Source organism: Mixophyes fleayi, chromosome 2 (assembly GCF_038048845.1).
Source record: "Mixophyes fleayi isolate aMixFle1 chromosome 2, aMixFle1.hap1, whole genome shotgun sequence".
NCBI lineage: Eukaryota > Metazoa > Chordata > Amphibia > Anura > Limnodynastidae > Mixophyes > Mixophyes fleayi.
The window spans coordinates 197,484,214-197,510,073 of record NC_134403.1 but is presented as its reverse complement, the minus strand read 5'-3'; the positions used below and the strand labels follow the sequence as shown (position 1 = coordinate 197,510,073).

Below are 25,860 nucleotides of genomic sequence, written 5' to 3'. Positions count from 1 at the left end.
ACATTTAATACACGTGGAATATCCTATTTATTGGTATGCACATGTAATATTCATAAGTATTGTTAGAGGTCTAACAGTACTACGCTATTTTGGCACCCTATCCCATTTCTTTTGTTTGTAGATAATTTCCAGAAACACCATCTGGTTTAATTGGGAACTGGCAGCCGTTCTATCTCTTCTTTGCAATTGCAAAGAAGAGACAGCATTTATAAAAAAAATGTCAAAGGAGAAGATATAGTGAAAAGTTATTAGAGGAAGCTATGGAAGAAACTTATAAAGTTGATAGATCTACTCTGCTAGAGACAGAAAAATTAGTAAAGAGAAGAAGGACTATGAAAGGCCATCATGATCCAATATGGCTGTTACCACAGAAAATTAGAACATAGGACACGCAATCATTGGGATATTCTTCTAAAGGAAATTTTCCTTAAGAACGCCCTTCCATCTAAACCCACGTTAATTTATAGAAAGGCACCAACCTTAACTGACAAATTAGTCAAAAGAGCATTGCTTGATTAATCAACAACATAGATTAAGACAAAGGGATTCCACAGATATGTCATTTGTCTAACTCTCAAAACTGTCTCAAAATATTTGAATAAATTTACTGAGTTTAAGGTAAATGAACAAACACACAAGATACAACAATTTAGAACATGTCAATGTGAATGCGGTCTATGGACAAGTTTGAGAGTACTAAAGGTTCGCATAGCTGAGCATATTTGGAATACAAAATAAAGGAATGGTACACAATCAATCCCTGCTCATTTTAAAAGTAAGCATAAATGCTCTGTAAAAATGTTTGGTGTATCCAACAGTTACTATAACGAAACTTATCCATCCACGTTCCTGTGTCCCGTCCTGTCGGCCGCGCAGCACTTCCTGGTGCGCGGCAGGTCCGATCATGTGACACACCGGCGGGGAATTTGAAACCTCCCCATCCTTTAGTATATAAGGTGTGCTCTGACACTAGTCCAGTGTCAGAGCAACAGGTTGCCTTCCGCCTGTCTCCTGGCTTCTCAACTGCTTGTTCCTGTGACTCCCCGCCTGCTGTTTAACCTTTCGTGCACCAGACCCGGCTTGTTTGTAGACTACTCCTTGGATCTCCCCCTGAACTGTCTGCCATCTGATGTGTGTACCGAGCCCTGTATACTCCTGAATACGATCTTGGTCCCCTGCACTGCTGATTTGTGTATAGACCTGGCTGCTTCGTGACTCCGCTTCAGGAACATCCCCCGTACCTCCCATTGTGGCTTGTACAGCTCCCATCAAGTCCCGTTTATACTTCTCTTCAGGACTACCTCCAGGTACCGTCTCTTATTTTAGGTCTCAGGTGCCACAGATCTCAAACAGAAGTACAGCTAGGAGTCACGAATTTGGTGAAAACACTCTGTGTTTATTTGCAGAGAGGTATTAACAACAGGTAATAAGGAGCAGTGATAAATACCAGGTTCCAGCTGATGCAGAAAGTAGCATGAATGTCCAGAAACAACCAGGTAAGGACAACAGGAAATTACATCAGGATTGGACAACAGGAAAGGACATCACAGGATGGGACAACAATAACCAGCCATGTGAGCTGGGGGAAACAGGTTTAAATGGACCACACCCAGGTGCATAGAATGATTGGTGAACAGGAGGGTTAACCCCTAATGCACACAATAGCAGCACCTCTGGTGAGTGGAGGTACTGCCAATACAAAACAATAATAGGACAAAAAGGCAGGAGCTGCCATGCAAAGCAGTATGTAGCGCATAAGCTGAGGGCAGATCGCGACAGTATCCCCTCCCTTAAGGGCGGATTCCAGACGCCCAATTATCAAAAATGTCTGAATTCATCGGAATCATAGTCCAGAATTGGGGGCCCGGCAGAAAAGTCCTCGTCCAAGGGCGGAAAGGCAAAGGAGACCATGCCAGTTGCCAGTTCAAGAACTGCAGAACCTCCTCTCCTCTTACGTCCTCCTCTCTTACGGGACTTTCTCGGAATTGGGGCCTGAGCAAACTGAGTGGAGCACAAAGGTATCTCTTGGCCAGGTGAGATGGGTGGTACTGGTGATATTGCAGAGGCCCCGCAAGATTGTATAGCAGGGACAGTTACGAACTTGTTGAAAACTGCCTCACTAAAGGATTGAAAGTCCGATAAAATGGGGTGATCCGTCTCAATAAATGGGTTTGCCCAATCTAATGCCTCTCCCCTAAAATGGGATATTAGAAATAACACCTGTCTCTTAGGGCTACTAACAAGGCTTGGTGTGGAGGGGATCTTTGAAGCAAATAACCTCAGAAGGGCATTAAATTGGGAAGGATGCCCCTCAAAGAAAGGTGGTGGTTCAGACTTGGCATCCTCGGTACCAGATGGCTCGGACTTGGCAGACGACTTGGCAGCAGGCCCGACAGGAGACCCGGACTAGGCGGCAGGCTTGGCAGGGGGCCCGGACTGGGGGGAAGGCTTGGCAGCGGGCCCGGACTGGGCGGAAGGCTTGGCAGCGGGCCCGGACTGGGCGGAAGGCTTGGGAGCTGGCCCGGACTGGGCGGAAGGCTTGGGAGCTGGCCCGGACTGGGCGGCAGACTTGGGAGCTGGCCCAGGCTGGGCGGCAGACTTGCCAGCACTTTTAGAAGCCTGCGGGCAGACAGCACTTTGAGAAGCCTGAAGGCAGACGGCACTTTGAGAAGCCTGAGGGCAGACGGCACTTTGAGAAGCCTGAGGGCAGACCGCACTTTGAGAAGCCTGAGGGCAGACAGCACTTTGAGAAGCCTGAGGGCAGACAGCACTTTGAGAAGCCTGAGGGCAGACAGCACTTTGAGAAGCCTGAGGGCAGACAGCACTTTGAGAAGCCTGAGGGCAGACAGCACTTTGAGAAGCCTGAGGGCAGACAGCACTTTGAGAAGCCTGAGGGCAGACAGCACTTTGAGAAGCCTGAGGGCAGACAGCACTTTGAGAAGCCTGAGGGCAGACAGCACTTTGAGAAGCCTGAGGGCAGACAGCACCAAGTGGTAACTCGGGCTGAACCGCATGGACTGGCAACTCGGGCTGGACCGCATGGACTGGCAACTCGGGCTGGACCGCATGGACTGGCAACTCGGGCTGGACCGCATGGACTGGCAACTCGGGCTGGACCGCATGGACTGGCAACTCGGGCTGGACCGCATGGACTGGCAACTCGGCCTGGACCGCATGGACTGGCATCTCGACCTGGACCGCATGGACTGGCATCTCGACCTGGACCGCATGGACTGGCATCTCGACCTGGACCGCATGGACTGGCATCTCGACCTGGACCGCATGGACTGGCAACTCTTCTGGAGCAGACTGGAGGGACAGGACCCCCTCTGGAGCAGACGGTAAGGGCAGCGCCCCCTCTGGAGCAGACGGTAAGGGCAGCGCCCCCTCTGGAGCAGACGGGAAGGGCAGCGCCCCCTCTGGAGCAGACGGGAAGGGCAGCGCCCCTCTGGAGCAGACGGGAAGGGCAGCGCCCCATCTGGAGCAGACTGGAAGGGCAGCGCCCCCTCTGGAGCAGACTGGAAGGGCAGCGCCCCCTCTGGAGCAGACTGGAACTCAGGACCAGAGAAAGCGGCTGAAGACTCTGAACTGGAGACAGTGGCAGGAGACTCTGAACTGGAGACAGTGGCAGGAGGAGACTCGGAACTGGAGACAGTGGCAGGAAGAGACTCGGAACTGGACACAGTGGCAGGAGGAGACTCGGAACTGGACACAGTGGCAGGAGGAGACTCGGAACTGGACACAGTGGCAGGAGGAGACTCGGAACTGGACACAGTGGCAGGAGGAGACTCGGAACTGGACACAGTGGCAGGAGGAGACTCGGAACTGGACACAGTGGCAGGAGGAGACTCGGAACTGGACACAGTGGCAGGAGGAGACTCGGAACTGGACACAGTGGCAGGAGGAGACTCGGAACTGGACACAGTGGCAGGAGGAGACTCGGAACTGGACACAGTGGCAGGAGGAGACTCGGAACTGGACACAGTGGCAGGAGGAGACTCGGAACTGGACACAGTGGCAGGAGGAGACTCGGAACTGGACACAGTGGCAGGAGGAGACTCGGAACTGGACACAGTGGCAGGAGGAGACTCGGGACTGGACACAGTGGCAGGAGGAGACTCGGAACTGGACACAGTGGCAGGAGGAGACTCGGAACTGGACACAGTGGCAGGAGGAGACTCGGAACTGGACACAGTGGCAGGAGGAGACTCGGAACTGGACACAGTGGCAGGAGGAGACTCGGAACTGGACACAGTGGCAGGAGGAGACTCGGAACTGGACACAGTGGCAGGAGGAGACTCGGAACTGGACACAGTGGCAGGAGGAGACTCGGAACTGGCCACAGTGGCAGGAGGAGACTCGGAACTGGACACAGTGGCAGGAGGAGACTCGGAACTGGACACAGTGGCAGGAGGAGACTCGGAACTGGACACAGTGGCAGGAGGAGACTCGGAACTGGACACAGTGGCAGGAGGAGACTCGGAACTGGACACAGTGGCAGGAGGAGACTCGGAACTGGACACAGTGGCAGGAGGAGACTCGGAACTGGACACAGTGGCAGGAGGAGACTCGGAACTGGACACAGTGGCAGGAGGAGACTCGGAACTGGACACAGTGGCAGGAGGAGACTCGGAACTGGACACAGTGGCAGGAGGAGACTCGGAACTGGACACAGTGGCAGGAGGAGACTCGGAACTGGACACAGTGGCAGGAGGAGACTCGGAACTGGACACAGTGGCAGGAGGAGACTCGGAACTGGACACAGTGGCAGGAGGAGACTCGGAACTGGACACAGTGGCAGGAGGAGACTCGGAACTGGACACAGTGGCAGGAGGAGACTCGGAACTGGACACAGTGGCAGGAGGAGACTCGGAACTGGACACAGTGGCAGGAGGAGACTCGGAACTGGACACAGTGGCAGGAGGAGACTCGGAACTGGACACAGTGGCAGGAGGAGACTCGGAACTGGACACAGTGGCAGGAGGAGACTCGGAACTGGACACAGTGGCAGGAGGAGACTCGGAACTGGACACAGTGGCAGGAGGAGACTCGGAACTGGACACAGTGGCAGGAGGAGACTCGGAACTGGACACAGTGGCAGGAGGAGACTCGGAACTGGACACAGTGGCAGGAGGAGACTCGGAACTGGACACAGTGGCAGGAGACTCAGGACCGGACACAGTGGCAGCAGGCTCCAAGCTGGAGGCAGATGATTTGACCTCAGAGCTGGAGGCAGATGATGTGACCTCAGAGCTGGAGGCAGATGATGTGACCTCAGAGCTGGAGGCAGATGCTGGCACCTCGGCACAGGAGACAGAGGCTGGCACCTCGGCACAGGAGACAGAGGGAATGGGTGCCTCAGGACAGGTGGCTGGAGCTGGCAGATAGGGTCTCTTCGCAGAGAACAGGAATGCTGGAGCATAAACAGATTTGGAGTGCCGAGAGGAAACAACAGGAGATGGTTCAGTAAGCTGACGTGGTCTACGGACAGGACAGTCCTACAAGAAATGTGCATTGCTGGCACAGTAGAGACACAGTTTGTTGCTTACTCTGCGCTGTCGCTCCACTTCGGTCAGATGGGGGGCGTGGCCCACTTGTGAACCGGGCATTAGTTAAACTGCAGTTGTTAGTTAAATGCAAATTTGACATGGTATTATTGCAAGGTGTTGGCGGCACAGATTCAGCAGCAGACAGAGTTGGCTGGGTCAAATCAACAGTATTAGATTTCAGTGAAACAGTCTCTGATAGTCTCCTGAGTGGGTCCAAAAGCAAAGTGGAAAATTTGGCCAGCTGGGAGCGTAACAATATAATGTCCATTTGTAAGGTTTCTAGCAGTGGTAATTCCATGACTGGTAAAACAGACATGGTGCAAAAGACAAATGAAAACTTGATTGCAGCAAAAAAAGTCCCAGAATAAAACAAAACTTTCACCTGACTCCAAAGCTGTTTTTTGGGCTGGTTATACTGTCACAGATCTCAAACAGAAGTACAGCTAGGAGTCACGAATTTGGTGAAAACACTCTGTGTTTATTTGCAGAGAGGTATTAACAACAGGTAATAAGGAGCAGTGATAAATACCAGGTTCCAGCTGATGCAGAAAGTAGCATGAATGTCCAGAAACAATCAGGTAAGGACAACAGGAAATTACATCAGGATTGGACAACAGGAAAGGACATCACAGGATGGGACAACAATAACCAGCCATGTGAGCTGGGGGAAACAGGTTTAAATGGACCACACCCAGGTGCACCCCTAATGCACACAATAGCAGCACCTCTGGTGAGTGGAGGTACTGCCAATACAAAACAATAATAGGACAAAAAGGCAGGAGCTGCCATGCAAAGCAGCATGTAGCGCATAAGCTGAGGGCAGATCGTGACATCAGGCTCTTGCTTCTCCTGTCGCTCACGTTAGGGATCTGAACCAGGGGCCGCGACCTGCAGTCTCCCAGCAGCTAAGCCCATCCCGCCTTGCGGCGGGTCTTGGGGAGGACTAGGGGGCTGTTAGACTCCGTGCCCTGCTAGGCCTGCACTCACCCCAACTGAGGAAACCCCTGTGACTGTAACAGTTACAAAATAATTGTAGATAAAGAAACCTAGAAACCAGTCTAGCAAAGTCTGAAATGTCATAGATTAAATACCTTATTTCCTCATGGTCTAAATTTGGACTTTGAGTTAAATCGTTCCTTACTTAGAAAAGTATAGAAGTTGCAATTATTATATCCTCTTAGAAAAAAACTGCTTTAATATATGTTATTTTGTATACATTATGTTCTGTAACTGCAGTCAGACCTATGGTTAATTTTGTCAGCATGCATACGTTATGTGATATTTATTTTGTATCACTGTGTTATTGAAGAGAGGTCAGAAGTGATTTAATTAATATGGATTTTTGTGTTTGTTTGTAGAGTGTATGTGTACATTACATACGATATATATGCCGAAATTATATTAAGCGGGCTTTACAGTTTGATGGATTTATGTAGAGTTGTCCCCGGAGAAGACCCGCGCCATCGCTGTGCCCCTGGAGGGGCTGAAAATGTTCCTGTGCCCGGTGCCCGTGAAGAGGGCGAAGACTTCCACCATCACTGCGCCCCTGGAGGAGCTGAAGAGTCCCCGGATGGCTGAGCCCTACAAGCGGGTGAAGAAGAAGAGAGGATCCTACTCACCGAGCCATCAATCCAGCGGTGCGTATCGCTTATTCTTTCTTCCAGGTCCTGTCTGTGGAGGAAGGATGACCCAATCAGGGCTCACCTTTCTCCGCTGGCCAATTAGCGCCCGGATATGCGAGCCAATCGCGGCTCGCGCCCGGCCATTTAAAAGATTGGCGCCGACGCGAGCCAATCGGCGCTCGCTCCAGCTGATGACGTCATGCAGGCGCTCGCTCCAGCTGATGACGTCATGCAGGCGAGCCATTTTGTCAGAAGTCCGTCGGCGGAGGAGGAGGCCGGACGTGTGGAGCGGCGGAAGACTCCAATCAAGCCGCCGGAGCAGAGATCGCCGTCGGGGAGCCCTTGTCAGGGCTGAGAGCGCTCCCGCCTCCAGAGCAGAAGAGGAGCCTGCGCTGAACGGGAGAAGAGGCACCGCCGGCTGGAGGGTCTGGAAGACCCGGAAAAGAAGAGGAAGACGGCGTGGCAAGCTGAGATTCCTGCCCGGAGCAGGTAAGTAGCCTCAGCGTTAAGTTGGGCAGTAGGCCCGTGGCCACGGTCGGGCACAAGGCCCGTGGGGACATTGTATTAGGGGCACAAGGCCCAGGAGTTGGGCATTAGGCCCCTATTAGGTGTTGGGCAAGTGGCCCATAATGTGTTTAAAGGGCACAAGGCCCTGTTCGATAGATAGGGGGGCTCAGAGGCCCCAGGTGTATAAGGGCACAAGACCCTTAGGTAGTTAGTGGCCTAGAGGCCATAGGAAGGCCACAGGGCCTTAGTAAGGGGCTGGTAGCCCATAGGCTGAGAAGGGCACAAGGCCCTAGTAGAAAGCTAGGGAGGCCACAGGGCCTCAGTAGGCAGGGGCTAGTGCCCCTAGGTAGAAGGGCACAAGGCTCAGAGCCCTGAGTTAGAGATGGGGCCAAGGCCCGTAAACAGAGCACAAGGCTCTGTGTGTAGCTGGGCAGAGGCCCATGGTGTGTAGGGCATAAGGCCCTGGTGGTGTGACAGGTAGGCTCTTGTTTCCTGTGTTTTCCTGTACTAACCCGTGCTGTGGGGGACAAGTGTAGTTACCAGCTTACACATAGTCAGGGAAGAACACATGTAGTTTTCCCGTCCCTTAGGTCCCTGGGGTCACGCTGGTTCCCAGAGGGGGTGACTGAGTGAGTTGGTGGCAGTGCAGCACACCTTGAGGCAGTTCCAGGGGCGGCCCGTGGTTCTGGTTGAGGGTCCCCAAGCCTGAGTTCCGTGCAGGTTATCCTGTGGTTCCGGGTGTAAGGACACGTGTTCGATACCCGAGTACAGGCAGTCGGGCGGTTCAGTTTCAATCGGCTGTTCCGTGCGGCAGTCGGCCCGCGGGTTAGTGTGCTGTTTCAGCGAGCCTCAGCCGGGCCTGGTGCAGCCGGTCCTTAGGGTCCGTGGGTGACCCCATAGTAAGGAGACAATCTCCTTGGTTAGACCTGGGTGAGGGGGTTAGGAACCGCCCTCCGGTATAGCTGGTGTTCCCCGTAGTGGTTAGTGAGCAGTTCCATTAGTTCACCACACCTAGTTAGTCATAGTTGTTTGACTTAGTTGCGTTGCCGACCATTAGAGCATTGTTAGGGTCGGGTTGCTGTTGTAGTTAGTTTAGCGTTGTGGGTGCCCATCTTAGTCTCACTGAAAGTGTAGAGGGAGGCTGTGTGTTCCTTGTCATCTGCAGGTGTCGGGGAGGTGCAGGAGAACCGGATCGGAAGTGGGAGTGTCCCGGTGAGTATCACGCTCGATTCCCCCTTTCGGTTGGGCCCTCACCGGAAGGTGTGCGAGGTACTTGAGGTGGGACCGTTCCTGGTCTCAAGTGCCTGTAGTCCCCCGTGCCTTGGCGAGAGCAAAGTGAGGAGGCGGCAAGAAAGTTTGGACTGAGAGTGTCCTTGTTCAATGCCGTGGTCTCGGACAGCCCTTTCCTGGTAGGCACGGCCGTAATCTATGTCTCTTTCCTAGAGGGACGTGGTTGGAGGTGACAAGGGTTGTGGCTGCTGATCTGCCGGGATCAAATCGCAGCTGGGATATCGGAAGCGGACTGGAGGTGACCATCGTTTACAAAGTAAGTTCTTTTGTGTTGCGTCTGTCCTGTTCCCCTCAGGCGCTACATTTAAATGTTTGGATAGAGTTGGCAATTAATTAAAAAAAACAATGCATTGATGCTGTTACTAGCTAAAGAATTATCAGACAAAACATTTAAACTATCTAGGAAACTTTGTTCCTTTAATAACAAACTTAAAAACAAATATTCCCATGTTGATTATAGAAAAAGGAAGCCAGATATATACTTGTGAAATGGGTTTTCATGACACTGAAATGCTCCAAGCGTCTCATGGGTACTTCCAGATTTGATAAGCCTATAGTCACAATTCTGGATGATGTCGCCTGACTTCATGGTAACAGCCTCAACTCTCTCACTGGATTATTACTGTTTCCGAATTTCCATGGCAACAAACAGAACCTTTGGAAAATTATTAAGTGTAATGTGGACTTTTTTATTGTTATATTGTTTCTTTAGAATGTTAAACTATTGATAGTGGCAGAGACTCCATATGAGAATTAGGATTACATATCATGTGAATTATACCATAGAGAATGACAGATTAAGATTACATCCCTTTTATAGAAATTCAAATGCTTATTGGACAGCCTCACTTTAAATATCATTAGTCTTTATGTGTCCTCATCCACCTTGAAAAAGACTGAAGTTGTCAGTCGAAATTTAATAGAGCAGATCAGGGGTTTAGCTGCATCCTGCCGAAGTCATTGTACCACACTCATAGGACTGCCATCGCTATGCCTATTCCTGGTAGGAAAGACTGCATAGATCCTATAGATTTTAAGCTTGAGGGCAGGGCCCTCCTACCTCTTTGTCTGTTTTACCCAGTATTGTTCATTACTGTGTTTGTCCCCAATTATAAAGCACTACAGAATTTCCTGGCGCTATATAAATAAATGTTGATGATGATACTGTTGATAGATAACTTAGGATTTCTCTTATATCATTTTATATGTTGTGGCAAAGAGAGGGGGTAGGCTGCTAAATTTCAAGAGAAATTGTAAGGGTTACACTGACAATCTGCAGAATAAGGTGGCAAATAGGGTTAAATTCTTGCAGAGTGATACTGCTAGGTTGAACATACACAGGTTGAAGATAGGGTCTAATGAAGTAATTAGACTAACAGGAGGGGTTGACTGTATGTAAACCTGTATTGTTGTATGGCACAGCACGACTGATGCCGAGCTAGTTGGCTGGTGACTACACAGGAGGTCTATGTCTTGCCAGAGCTAGGATCGCCTGGTGTTATCATGACAGGAGTGTGCTGTGTATTATTGGTGAAATATACAATAAAAGCACTGTCATTCAAGAAAGAAGTTGTCTGACATCAGCCAGGTTTCAGTGTCACAGTGTTTTTATAACTACTTATATATTGTAAGTGTTGTTCTATTAAAATCAAATTTTTCAATGATAATGCGCTAGATACATCATATATACATGGATGGTTTGAATCTTAAGAATCTAGTGGAGGAGCTGGAGTTTTGGCTCATTAAAAGAGATTTGGCTCATTATTTAAAGTTTTCCACAATATTTGTGGAATGTAAGTGTATTACCAAAGGCATAGACCACACTGGAACTGCATTTTGACTGCACCTTTGGGATTCATAATTATGAGAAGGGCCTTCAATTATCTTTTTATATTTTGTAGTTTGAAACTGGTGGTGTTTCCAAGTTATTTCTAGCTGCAGTCACTGGAGCATGGATTAATTTTCTGCATTTTCAATTTAAGTGGAATACGAATAAGCTAATTGGAATTCCCCATCTGTTTCACCTCATGCTCCCATAGGGTTTGGTCCACCATTTTTCTGTGTCAAATCAATGTGAATGGGACAATATCCTGAAAGTGTTGGATGGTCTATACTTCAATAGTAAGTTTTCTTAACTCCTGCGAAAAAATAAAATGCAAGCACATTATCGTATCACAGGAAGAGTTTGTGTCTTGGGACCTGGGCTTAAGGGCCCTATGAATGATATCCATGAGAACCACTGGGGAGCTAAGTCAGGGACCAAATTCTGAAAGAATCACGTAAGGTAATCCTCTAGATCCTTTTGCTCTATACTTTCCAAAAGTCCTTTAAGGGGAAGATTATTTCTTTCAATTCTGTTTTCTAAACCTTCTTGTCGGTTCCTCATAAATGAGATATCATTCTCAAGTTAGTAGTTGTACACGCTGATGAAAGTCCAACATGTTATGCCCTAGTGAGTTTGTACAGTTTCCTAACTCTGTAATTTAGAAATTCAGCCATCCGGCTGATTTATGGACTTTCTGTTGAATAACACTCTTAATCAAATTCTTGTCTCTGAGGAATGCTGCAACATCTCTTCTGGTAGCCAGGAAATCTTCCTTATCCACAAAGGCACACTTTCCCCGCACTGCATGGAAGATCACAGATAGGTATCTCTAGACCAGGGGGTTGATTTTCTGCTGAAAGTTTTAGACTTTTCCTGGGTACTTGCCGTCTTCCTCTTAGACAATGTGGTAGATAGTGCTTGTAATATCTATTTCATTAATCTCGCACATGCCTTACTTGTTTGCCTTACTTTCCTTAATGACTGAGGTCCTATGTGTTCATGCATTGGATCAGCACCATCCGTGGGGTTTGCAAAAGTTTGCACACTCTGACAAAAACTGGACAGGTCAGGCATTCTTAGCTATATGTAGGCTGGGTGTACTCATGAGCCTCTTTATCGTTTCCACATGCAAAAACAAGAATTGTTTTTATATATATTTAAATGAGCTACATGGAGTGGAAAAATAGAATTTATGGATGTCCTTAGGTTAGTGGGTGGCCTCAGAATCCCCTCTTCCACCCATGCAGAAGAACTTGAGTTTTACAGTTTTTGGCTGTAGGAGAGAATGGGCTTTGGCCAATTTATACAGGAAGTTGTAGACTCAATTCTAGCAAAGTAATTAAAATATTCAAAAGTACAATAGTAATACATGTAATAAAGACAGTCCTGACATCCCCTTACTCACAGTGCTTATTTAAAACGTGCAGAACTTTGAAGAGATGTTTATTTTTTTACCATACACATTTACAAAATTCGACAAAAGGTTGTGTAGAGCATTTTTAAGAGAGGAGTTCCAAAAGTGGAATGTGGCTGCTCACCTATAAATAAGTTAGGTGAAAGGTCATTGCAGGACCTTCACTGTGCTCCATTAATCCCTGATGTATCACTTCATGGTAAAAAAATTGTGTGATTCTTGTGGAAATAGTAGGTAGCTCTGTGCGAACCTATGCATTGTCTGCTAATGTATTAAATTAATATATAATATTGTTCTGCAGGGAATGACCATTGATATTAATAATCTATTGTGCTGCCATTTCCTTACCATCATCACTTGGCTATAATTAATTGACCCCTATATCTACCGCAAATGAATCAAATGCACAAAATGTATTTAAAATGAAAAGGCTTCTTTCTTATTTTTTTGTTGTCAATAGTTAATGGGGAGCAGTCCATGTTATTGCTATTAGATAAAAGAGTTATGCAAACTGACATGGAATTATTGTTCTCTAATGTATACAGCTATTCTAGGATTAATTGGTACTTTAACGCCATACATACCAACTTTAAAATGTTGGTATCCAAGAGCCTGCGGGGGAGGTGGGCGTGATGGGGACGGGCCTCCAAAATGTGCGTCATTTTGGACCGCAATTCACCGAGAATCGCGGCGTTTGGGACCTAATTCTGCCCACTTCACTAGGAAGTGGGCACTTCCTAGTGAAGTGGGCAGATCCGGGAGATTGCCACACTCTCCCGGGAGTCCGTGAGATTCTCGCAAAATGCGGGAGTCTCCCGGACATTCTGGGAAAGTTGGCAAGTATGAGCTACTGTAATATTGCAAAACTAATAAAGCTTTCAAACTTCAGCTAAAGGACATTTTACATAGTACTATGTTGGATCTGGAGACTGACTTCTGCTCGCTCCCTGGCAACTTCATCCTGTGTTACAGCTCCCCTGTCTCACGAGCACAGAGGAACTGTAGGAGGTTGCTTGGGAGCGAGCACGAGTCTCCAGAGCCGATAATTCAGCATTTGCATACAACACTTGGAGATAATTATGTTAATATTTCAGAAGCTTATCAGAACTGAAACTATTTGAAATAATGTTAGTGGGGTCAGTTTTTCATGCATATTGAGCTTAACATTTCTTTATTTTAATATTGCCTAAACTGCAAAGTACATTTGGTCTAGTACTGTAAGTATTTCGCACCCAATAGTCCAGATTTTTGTGAGACTGTCCTAAATCTCAGACCATAAATGGAGTGTGGTTCATCCGGAAAGAGGGCATGGATTCTAGTTATCTGAGTGCATCTGCCCAGCAGCATACTGTCTCTGGAAAATGCAATGTAAAACATTGGGAGTAAATTTATCAAGGTGCAGGTTTGAAAAAGTGGAGATGTTGCCTATAGCAACCAATCAGATTCTAGCTGTCATTTTGTAGAATGTATTAAATAAATAACTTGATAAAAAACCATAGATAACTTGAATCTGAATGGTTGTTATAAGCAACATCTCCACTTTTTCAAACTCGCAGGTTGATATTTTATGGGAACTTTCACATACAAATTTCTGTCTGTAACAATATACTTTCATAAATAATCAACTTGTATTTTAGTGTCAGTGGTTCTTTAAATAGCAATCTTACTCCTATATTGTTAGTAAGCAAACAAAAAGCCCATCAAATAAAAGAAAAATAACTTGTGTTAGCATCTGTTACATATTTTTCTTTAAAAATAGGGTCTAATTTAGAGTTTGACGAAGTCCATTTGTACCACGCAAAAATGTGACTCACATAAGAAATTAGTTGCACTATACATTCAGACAACATACAATCATGTTTTGAGCGAATCTTAAACTTGCAGCACTATGTAGTTGGAGAGGTATGCCAGGTGTATTCATGTGTAAATTCAGTACAGAAAAGGCATGGAGATGCAAGTGTAACATGCACTTTACAGATGTGTCTGGTTTTTTACTTTGTCAATTAAGATACCTTTTAGAATAAGTACCGTTGCACATCCTATAGACCGGGTGCCATTTTCTGTGTTGATGAGGATGATGGTTGCATTTTTATGATGGATTTCAAGCTACAGATATTTTAAGACATGTAGAGCTCAAAATACAGCCATAGAAATGCTAGTGTACAAATGCAATTTTGCTTGTATGTAAAAGTAGATTTTTTTACGTCCAACTCTAAATTAGGTCCAAAATACCTAAAAGCAAAGGATCTAAATAGAATAAATCTGAATCTTAAGCCAATTTGCTATTGAACACAAATTCTGTGAGTACATTATAAACATCAATTCAAATGCTAATAAGTAATACCTTGGCAAGTCTGAAATTTGTAGCATACATATGTCGCCATCGTGTGGAACAGCTGAGTACTGGCAAAAACCCATTTAAGCTAAAGATATAAAAATTAACAAAGTACCTAATTCCCTGTAGCTTTTATTACATATACTTGAAAGTGGTTTAGAATTTAGATGAATCTAGCTGTACTGATTCATGAGTAATCACATTCAAAGAGGAGTTTAATAGGGCATTCTATTTTTTGAAATGATCATTAGTGGGTATTGCAAATAGAGTCAAGTAGTTTTTTTCTAAATGACATGCTTTCGAACTTTTCAGGACGTCAAATCCGTCTATACATTTAAGGAGGCATGAACACTGCACTATGGGGTTGTGACTACATCATGATGGGGCATGCATGGCCACACTCTGGGGGTGTGTCCAGCACTTCTGGGATGGCAGACATCTCAATTCAGGACTGTCCAGCTGAAATAGGGACAGTTGGGAGGTATGAAGTGTACATATTCATAAAATTTGAAAACAGAGATGGCGCTACCCATCAACAATCTTATGAGCAAAAAGTGTAATAAATGTGAATTAAAATTAGAGATGGTCACTGACCCCCATGTTTTGGTTTTGTATTCGGTTTTGGATCTGGATTACCATTGTGTTTTGGTTTTGGTTTTGCAAAACCGCCATTGCGTGTTTTGGTTTTGTTTTTGTTTGGTTTTGTTTTGCTATTTAGTTGGAAAATCAATGTTTTTGGGCCTAAAATAACCCAATTTAGTGATCCACCTGTTTCATAGGTAAGTAATCTAATAGAAAAGCTAATAAATTATCAAAAAAACAGTTTAATTCCTGGTAGGTAGGCCTTCATTTATTCTACACACAAAACAGATTGTCTTCCTCTCCATCTATGCATATTGGCAATGCAGCCATCATCTTTGGATGTATATTACACCCTACACTTATAGTTAAATATGTAAAGAAATGGAAAAAGGCAGTTTGCTTTCTGTCTCTATTTTCCCCCCTCCACTTGTTGAAAAAACCAAAAAATTCAACCGTTATAGACTGTACAATATTAATTGAAATGGACAAAGCCAGTTCGGTTTCTGGCTCTCTAGGCCCCCCTCCACTTGTCGAAAATACAAAAAAATTCAGCTGTTATAGACTGTACAATATTAATTGAAATGGAGAAAGCCAGTTTGGTTTCTGTCTCTCTAGGCCCCCCTCCACTTGTATAAAATACAAAAAAATTCAGCCGTTATAGACTGTACAATATTAAGAGAAATGGACAAAGCCAGTTTGGGGTCACTCTGTCTATGACACCCTACCCTTAAGGAGAAATTGCCCAAACAGCAGCCTTTCAAGACGGTACGTGATATGGAAATGCCACAAGTCCCTTTCCTCTTTGGGGGTAGATTGCACCCTACACTTACATAGAAAGTTTTAAAAAGATGTTATCGTCATCATCTTCAGCTTCATCCTCGCCCTCATCAGTGTGTACGTCATCCTCACAGACTATCAATTCATCGCCGCTTGAATCCGCCCATTAGAGAACAGTCAGTGCTTGGATGTCTTGGATGGTGAAGGCCTCCTTGTGGAAGATGTAGTTCATTTTTATAAACATCATTTTCTCCACATTTTTGTGAAGTAACCTTCTACGGCGATCATTGACTAAGTTCCCTGCTGTGCTGAACACTCGTTCAGAGTACACACTGGAGGGTGGGCAGCTTAAGTATTGCAAAGCAAGTTTGTACATGGGTTTCCAAATGGCCTGCTTTTCTTCCCAGTAAGGAAAGGGACTGTCTGACATTTCCATATCAACTACCTCTTGAAAGTAATCCTCCACCATCCTTTGCATGTTTATACTCGTATTGGATGGAGTTATGGGCAAAGTGACACATTTTTTTTTGAAAAATCCTTCAAACCAGCCCAGGGGGTAAATGTATGAACGTGCGGGTTCTTTAACACCCGCGTGTTCAGCATGTTCGGCGATTAAATTTCAAGCGGCGCTGCATTGTAAAGGGAAACTTCCCTTTAAAATGCAGCGCCGCTTGAAATGTAATCGCCGAACACGCTGAACACGCGGGTGTTGAAGAACCTTCACGTTCATACATTTACCCCCAGATGTTAAATTGTTCTGGTCTGCCCCCTGCGTCTTCCCTGCTTCTTTTTGGGAAATTTAATTTTTTACGAGCAGCAGCAACTTGAGAAAGTGAAAGAGGACACGTCGTCAAGCCGAGGCCCAGTTCAGCGGCCAACTTGCTGAGCAATAGCTCCTTGCAAAAGTTCACATCTCGCTCATTTACAAGTAAAGACTCAATGTAGGTCTTAAACCTTGGATCAAGCACAGTGGCCAAAACGTACTCATCCGCGTTCAAGATCTTAATAACGCGAGGATCATTGTGAAGCGAATGAAGTACTTGATCGACAAGGCCAACATACTTTGCTGAAATGCTTGCTTTCAGCTCCTCCTTCATTTTCTCAAGCTGTTTTTCCAATAGTCTAATTAAAGGAATGACTAGGCTCAAACTAGCAGAGTCTGCACTCGCCTCACACGTCACAACTTCAAATGGTTTCAGCACCTTGCACATCACTGAAAGGATTCCCCACTGTGCAAGAGTGAAATACATCCCCCCTCCTTTCCCAATGTCATGGCTTGTGCAATATGCTTGGATGGCTTTGCGCTGTTCCTCCATCCTCTGAAGCATGTACAGTGTGGAATTCCACCTAGTTGCCACCTCTTGCTTAAGTTGGTGGCAGGGCAAGTTAAACTGCTCTTGGAGCTGCTGCAATCTCCTACATGCTGTGGCTGAATGCCTGAAATGGCCTGAAATTTTATGGGCCACCGAAAGCATCTCCTGCACCTCACGGTTATTTTGTAGGAAGCTCTGCACCACCAAGTTGATGTTGTGATCAAAACAGGGAATGTGTTGGAAATCACCCAGCTGTAATGCTCGCACTATATTGTTGGCGTTATCAGAAATGACATACCCTGGGTAGAGTCCAAGTGGTATAAGCCATGTATCAATCACATCTCTCAGTTTGCGTAACAAATTGTCAGCTGTATGCCTGTTAGTGAAGCCGGTGACACAAAGAGTGGCCTGCCTGTGACAAATATTACATAGAGGTGTACATGCTGCTGCTGTTCCTGCTGGTGAAGGTGAATGACCAACCCAGTGGGCTGTCACAGTCATATAGTCTTTGGTTTGGCAACTTCCACTTGTCCACATATCTGTGGTTAAGTGGGCAGAATGGCATTTTTCAGCGCAATCTCTACATTTTAACTAGGGATGAGCGCACTCGGATTTATGAAATCCGAGCCCACCCGAACGTTGCGGATCCGAGTCGGATCCGAGACAGATCCGGGTATTGGCGCCAAATTCAAAAGTGAAACTGAGGCTCTGACTCATAATCCCGTTGTCGGATCTCGCGATACTCGGATCCTATAAATTCCCCGCTAGTCGCCGCCATCTTCACTCGGGCATTGATCAGGGTAGAGGGAGGGTGTGTTAGGTGGTCCTCTGTGCTGTTTAGTTCTGTGCTGTTTAGTTCTGTGCTGTTTAGTTCTGTGCTGTGCTGTGCTGTGCTGTGCTGTGCTGTGCTGTGTTCTGCAGTATCAGTCCAGTGGTGCTGTGTGCTGTGCTCTGTCCTTCTGAGGTCAGTGGTGCTGCTGGGTCCTGTGCTGTGTCCTGTTCAGTCCAGTGGTGCTGTGTCCTGTGCTCTGTGCTTCTAAGGGCATAGTTATTTCCCCATTATTCCCAAGTTTTTAAAAAATAAAAAAAAAGTAAAAAAAAATAAAAAATTAGAAATTAAAAAAAATATATATAATTATAACCAAATGTGCAAAACCAATCCAGCAGTATAAGTCCATTGGTACTGCAATATTACCAAGTTCACACATTCTGCAGTATCAGTCCAGTGGTGCTGTGTCCTGTGCTCTGTCCTGCTGAGTTCCGTAGTGCTGCTGGGTCCTGTGCCGTGTCCTGTTCAGTCCAGTGGTGCTGTGTCCTGTGCTCTGTGCTTCTAAGGGCATAGTTATTTCCCCATTATTCCCAAGTTTTTAAAAAAAAAAAAAAAAGTAAAAAAAAAAAAAAAATTTAAAAAAAAAAAAAATATATAATAATTATAACCAAATGTGCAAAACCAATCCAGCAGTATAAGTCCATTGGTACTGCAATATTACCAAGTTCACACATTCTGCAGTATCAGTCCAGTGGTGCTGTGTCCTGTGCTCTGTCCTGCTGAGTTCCGTAGTGCTGCTGGGTCCTGTGCCGTGTCCTGTTCAGTCCAGTGGTGCTGTGTCCTGTGCTCTGTGCTTCTAAGGGCATAGTTTTTTCCCCACTATTCCCAAGTTTTTTAAAAATTAAAAAAAAAGTAAAAAAAAATAAAAAATTTTAAAAAAAAAAAAAATATATAATAATTATAACCAAATTTGCAAAACCAATCCAGCAGTATAAGTCCATTGGTACTGCAATATTACCAAGTTCACACATTCTGCAGTATCTTGTGCTACATATAATGGAGACCAAAAATTTGGAGGATAAAGTAGGGAAAGATCAAGACCCACTTCCTCCTAATGCTGAAGCTGCTGCCACTAGTCATGACATAGACGATGAAATGCCATCAACGTCGTCTTCCAAGCCCGATGCCCAATCTCGTAGTACCGGGCATGTAAAATCCAAAAAGCCCAAGTTAAGAAAAAGTAGCAAAAAGAGAAACTTTAAATCATCTGAGGAGAAACGTAAAGTTGCCAATATGCCATTTACGACACGGAGTGGCAAGGAACGGCTTAGGCCCTGGCCCGTGTTCATGACTAGTGGTTCAGCTTCACCCACGGATCTTAGCCCTCCTCCTCCTCCCCCCCCCTACAAAAAATTGAAGAGAGTTATGCTGTCAGCAACAAAACAGCAAACAACTCTGCCTTCTAAAGAGAAATTATCACAAATCCCCAAGGCGAGTCCAAGGGTGTTGGTGGTTGTCAAGCCTGACCTTCCCATCACTGTACGGGAAGAGGTGGCTCGGGAGGAGGCTATTGATGATGTAGCTGGCGCTGTGGAGGAACTTGATGATGAGGATGGTGATGTGGTTATTGTAAATGAGGCACCAGGGGGGGAAACAGCTGATGTCCATGGGATGAAAAAGCCCATCGTCATGGCTGGTCAGAAGACCAAAAAATGCACCTCTTCGGTCTGGAGTTATTTTTATCCAAATCCAGACAACCAATGTATGGCCATATGTAGCTTATGTAAAGCTCAAATAAGCAGGGGTAAGGATCTTGCCCACCTAGGAACATCCTCCCTTATACGTCACCTGAATAACCTTCATAGTTCAGTGGTTAGTTCAGGAACTGGGGCTAGGACCCTCATCGGTACAGGGACACCTAAATCCCGTGGTCCAGTTGGATACACACCAGCAACACCCTCCTCGTCAACTTCCTCCACAATCTCCATCAGATTCAGTCCTGCAGCCCAAGTCAGCAGCCAGACTGAGTCCTCCTCAATACGGGATTCATCCGAGGAATCCTGCAGCGGTACGCCTACTACTGCCACTGCTGCTGTTGCTGCTGTTAGTCGGTCATCTTCCCAGAGGGGAAGTCGTAAGACCGCTAAGTCTTTCACAAAACAATTGACCGTCCAACAGTCGTTTGCCATGACCACAAAATACGATAGTAGTCACCCTATTGCAAAGCGTATAACTGCGGCTGTAACTGCAATGTTGGTGTTAGACGTGCGCCCGGTGTCCGCCATCAGTGGAGTGGGATTTAGAGGGTTGATGGAGGTATTGTGTCCCCGGTACCAAATCCCCTCGAGATTCCACTTCACTAGGCAGGCGATACCAAAAATGTACAGAGAAGTACGATCAAGTGTCCTCAGTGCTCTTAAAAATGCGGTTGTACCCACTGTCCACTTAACCACGGACATGTGGACAAGTGGTTCTGGGCAAACGAAGGACTATATGACTGTGACAGCCCACTGGGTAGATGCATCCCCTTCCGCAGCAACAGCAACAGCTGCATCAGTAGCAGCATCTACAAAATGGCTGCTCATGCAAAGGCAGGCAACATTGTGCATTACAGGCTTTAATAAGAGGCACAACGCTGACAACATATTAGAGAAAATGAGGGAAATTATCTCCCAGTGGCTTACCCCACTTAGACTCTCATGGGGATTTGTGGTGTCAGACAATGCCAGTAACATTGTGCGGGCATTAAATATGGGCAATTTCCAGCACGTCCCATGTTTTGCCCACACCATTAATTTGGTGGTGCAGCATTACCTCAAGAGTGACAGGGGTGTGCAGGAGATGCTTGCGGTGGCGCGCAAAATTGCTGGACACTTTCGGCATTCAGCCAGTGCCTACCGCAGACTAGAGGCACATCAAAAAAGCATGAACCTGCCCTGCCATCACCTCAAACAAGAGGTTGTGACGCGCTGGAACTCCACCCTCTATATGCTGCAGAGGATGGAGGAGCAGCAAAAGGCCATTCAGGCCTACACAGCCACCTACGACATAGGCAAAGGAGTGGGGATGCGCCTCAGTCAAGCGCAGTGGAGACTGATTTCCGTGTTGTGCAAGGTTCTGCAGCCATTTGAACTTGCCACACGAGAAGTCAGTTCCGACACTGCCAGCTTGAGTCAGGTCATTCCCCTGATCAGGCTGTTGCAGAAGCAGCTGGAGAAAGTGAGGGAGGAGCTGGTAAGCCATTGCGATTACACCAAGCATGTAGCTCTTGTGGATGTAGCCCTTCGTACGCTTTGCCAGGATCCGAGGGTGGTCACTCTTTTAAAGTCAGAGGAATACATTCTGGCCACAGTGCTCGATCCTCGGTTTAAAGCGTATGTTGTGTCTCTGTTTCCGGCGGACACAAGTCTACAGCGGTGCAAAGACCTGCTGGTCAGGAGATTGTCCTCTGAAGAGGACCGTGACATGCCAACAGCTCCACCCTCATTTTCTTCCACATCTATGGCTGCGAGGAAAAAGCTCAGTTTTCCCAAAAGAGGCACTGGCGGGGATGCTGATAACATCTGGTCCGGACTGAAGGACCTGCCAACCATTGCAGACATGTCTACTCTCGCTGCATTGGATGCTGTCACAATAGAAAAAATTGTGGATGATTACTTTGCTGACACCATCCAAGTAGACATGTCAGACAGTCCATATTGTTACTGGCAGGAAAAAAAGGCAGTTTGGAAGCCCCTGTACAAACTGGCTCTATTTTACCTGAGTTGTCCCCCCTCCAGTGTGTACTCGGAAAGAGTTTTTAGTGCAGCGGGGAACCTGGTCAGTGAGCGGCGAAGGAGGTTGCTTCCTCATAACGTTGAAAAAATGATGTTTATAAAAATGAATAATCAATTCCTCAATGAAGTACAGCACTGCCCTCCAGATACTACAGAGGGACCTGTGGTTGTGGAGTCCAGCGGGGACGAATTGATAATGTGTGATGAGGAGGAAGTACACACTGTAGGGGGAGAGGAATCAGAGGTTGAGGATGAGGACGACATCTTGCCTCAGTAGAGCCTGTTTAGTCTGTACAGGGAGAGATGAATAGCTTTTTTGGTGTGGGGGCCCAAACAAACCAATCATTTCAGCCAAAGTTGTTTGGTAGGCCCTGTCGCTGAAATGATTGGTTTGTTAAAGTGTGCATGTCCTATTTCAACAACATAAGGGTGGGTGTGAGGGCCCAAGGACAATTCCATCTTGGAACTTTTTTTTTTGCATTATATGACCAATCAACAGTCGTTTGCCATGTTCAAAAAGTAAAACCAAATGTAAAAAAATTCAAGAAATTAAACCAAAAGTAAAATGCCGTGTCATAATTTAAAACAAGAGGTATTGACGTGCTCTAAAACTACTGTATTGTTGTTTATATTTTATAAACACTACACTTGAAAGCTTGAGTCTTTCAATAGAAAAGTAACTGTCCATTGCATGAATATTTGCAACAGGGACAATTTTAGGGTTAAGAAAGTCAACTAATAACACTTCGACGCTGTCTGTCTTTATAAACACTACACTTGGAAGTTGGAGGAGGTATTGTGGCCCCGGCACCAAATTTACTACCAGGGCCACTCCACTGTGCAGTCCATATTTAGGTGTATCAGATATTAAACAACGGTGACAGTTGATGCCCAATTTTTTAATTATATTGTGGCCTCGGTACCAAATTGTGTACCGGGGCCACCACACTACGCAGTCCAGAAACTTGTTTGGTGGAATTCAGACCAGTTGAGGGTTTTATTATTATATTGTGTGGACCACTCTATCTATACCACACTACAACTCTATACCACTCTATTTCATACTTTAATTCTATTTCATACTTTAATTCTATTTCATACTTTAATTCTATTTCATACTTTAATTCTATTTCATACTTTAATTCTATTTCATACTTTAATTCTATTTCATACTTTAATTCTATTACTAATTAATTACCATAAAGAGGAACAAAATAAACCAATTTTACCAAAAGTATAATATGACTTAGACTTACAAACACTACACTTGAAAGATCGTGCCTTTAAATGAAAAAGTCAGTCTTCATTGCACGACTATGTGCAACAGGGACAGTTTTTTGGGTTTACAAAGTCAAACAATAACACTTTGACCCTGTCTGTCTGGGATCTCAATGACGAATTGTCTGTACCATGTTTGGAGGAGGTATTGTGGCCCCGGTATCAAATTGGGTACCGGGGCCACCCCACTATGCAGTCCAGATACTTGTTTGGTGGAATTCTGACACGTGGAGGGTTTTTTTATTATTATATTGTGTGGACCACTCTATCTATACCACACTACAACTCTATACCACTCTATTTCATACTTTAATTCTATTTCATACTTTAATTCTATTTCATACTTTAATTCTATTTCATACTTTAATTCTATTACTAATTAATTACCATAAAGAGGAACAAAATAAACCAATTTTACCAAAAGTATAATATGACTTAGACTTACAAACACTACACTTGAAAGATCGTGCCTTTAAATGAAAAAGTCAGTCTTCATTGCACGACTATGTGCAACAGGGACAGTTTTTTGGGTTTACAAAGTCAAACAATAACACTTTGACCCTGTCTGTCTGGGATCTCAATGACGAATTGTCTGTACCATGTTTGGAGGAGGTATTGTGGCCCCGGTATCAAATTGGGTACCGGGGCCACCCCACTATGCAGTCCAGATACTTGTTTGGAATTCAGACACGTGGAGGGTTTTTTAATTATATTGTGGCCTCGGTACCAAATTGTGTACCGGGGCCACCACACTACGCAGTCAAGATAGATAGATGCGTATTGCGTATCATAGATAAAGTACATTCAGTGGTGTGGGGCAAATTGAAAAATATTCAAAATGCACTGACATTATCAAAAACAAGAGGTTGTCACACGCTAAAACTCCAACATGTATATGATGGAGAGGATGGAGGAGCAGCCGTATGTGTAGTGTAATGCAGATCTGTTGAAGGTTTTTTATATATTTTATTGTGGTGCCCAGTGCCCACTCCTCTACGCAGTCCAGGTACAATTATTGGTGCGAATCATAAAAGTTCAGGGTTTTTAATATATTGTGGTGACCCACTCCTCTACGCAGTCCAGGTACAATTATTGGTGCGAATCATAAAAGTTCAGGGTTTTTAAGATATTGTGGTGACCCACTCCTCTACGCAGTCCAGGTACAATTATTGGTGCGAATCATAAAAGTTCAGGGTTTTTAATATATTGTGGTGACCCACTCCTCTACGCAGTCCAGGTACAATTATTGGTGCGATTCATAAAAGTTCAGGGTTTTTAATTTATATTGTGGTGACCCACTCCTCTACGCAGTCCAGGTACAATTATTGGTGCGAATCATAAAAGTTCAGGGTTTTTAATATATTGTGGTGACCCACTCCTCTACGCAGTCCAGGTACAATTATTGGTGCGATTCATAAAAGTTCAGGGTTTTTAATTTATATTGTGGTGACCCACTCCTCTACGCAGTCCAGGTACAATTATTGGTGCGAATCATAAAAGTTCAGGGTTTTTAATATATTGTGGTGACCCACTCCTCTACGCAGTCCAGGTACATTTATTGGTGCGATTCATAAAAGTTCGGGGTTTTTAAGATATTGTGGTGACCCACTCCTCTACGCAGTCCAGGTACATTTATTGGTGCGAATCATAAAAGTTCAGGGTTTTTAATATATATTGTGGTGACCCACTCCTCTACGCAGTCCAGGTACATTTATTGGTGCGAATCATAAAAGTTCAGGGTTTTTAATATATATTGTGGTGACCCACTCCTCTACGCAGTCCAGAAAGATACCTTGTTGCAACGTTTTGGACTAATAACTATATTGTGAGGTGTTCAGAATACACTGTAAATTAGTGGAAATGCTTGTTATTGAATGTTATTGAGGTTAATAATAGCCTAGGAGTGAAAATAAGCCCAAAAACTTGATTTTTAAACTTTTTATGTTTTTTTCAAAAAAAATCCGAATCCAATACCTTAAATCCGAACGGAGACCTTTCGTCAAGTGTTTTGCGAGACAAATCCGAACCTCAAAAATAACGAAAATCCGGATCCAAAACACAAAACACGAGACCTCAAAAGTCGCCGGTGCACATCCCTAATTTTTACACACTTTTTGGTATAGTTGTGGAATTGCTTTACGGGAGAAATGGTGTCGCGATGGAATTCTGTAATGCGGACACAAAACCTCAATTAACTGTGAAAAACCAGCTGCGTTTATTGTGGAGATTGGATGCAGATCTAACACTAACATTGCAGCCATGGCGTCTGTGATTCGCTTGGCGACTGGGTGACAGCTGTCATATTTGCTTTCCCTAGCAAATGATTGTTTCACAGTTAATTGCTGAAATGTAGGACTGCTCATTTTCTTGCCACTGGACTGACGATTCACCCCCAGCAGCAGCAACAGCAGCAGCAGCGGTGGGACTAACGCTTTCTTCAGAGGAATCAATAATAGTGCAGGAGTCATCCAACCTTAACAAGTGGGATGCCGGGCTAACTCTGAGCGCTACTAAGAATATTGATGAGGATGGTGTGGTGGGTGTATTTTGTAGCCGTTGGGATGTCGGTGAGCGGAGGGTCTTAGCTGATGATGGAGTGCTTGTAATTTTTTTGGAAGAACTTTCAGCTTTTACCAACACTTTGCCATGAACTCTTGTTAAATGGCATAACATAGACGAGGTTCCAAGATGGTTAAGGTCCCTCCCTCGGCTGACTGTGGCTTGACATACACTACAAATGGCTATACAATTCTTGTCTGGATTTGGGTAGAAATAATTCCACACATAAGAAGTGGATTTTTTTGTTTTATGCCCAGGCATGAC

General features: G+C 45.3%; 1 protein-coding gene across 1 annotated transcript in view; it reads right to left on the bottom strand.

Moving 5' to 3' along the window:
* The window catches only part of LOC142138550 (uncharacterized), a 71,457-nt gene that overhangs the window by 18,722 nt on the left and 26,875 nt on the right, over window positions 1-25,860 (bottom strand). The window lies entirely within an intron of this gene.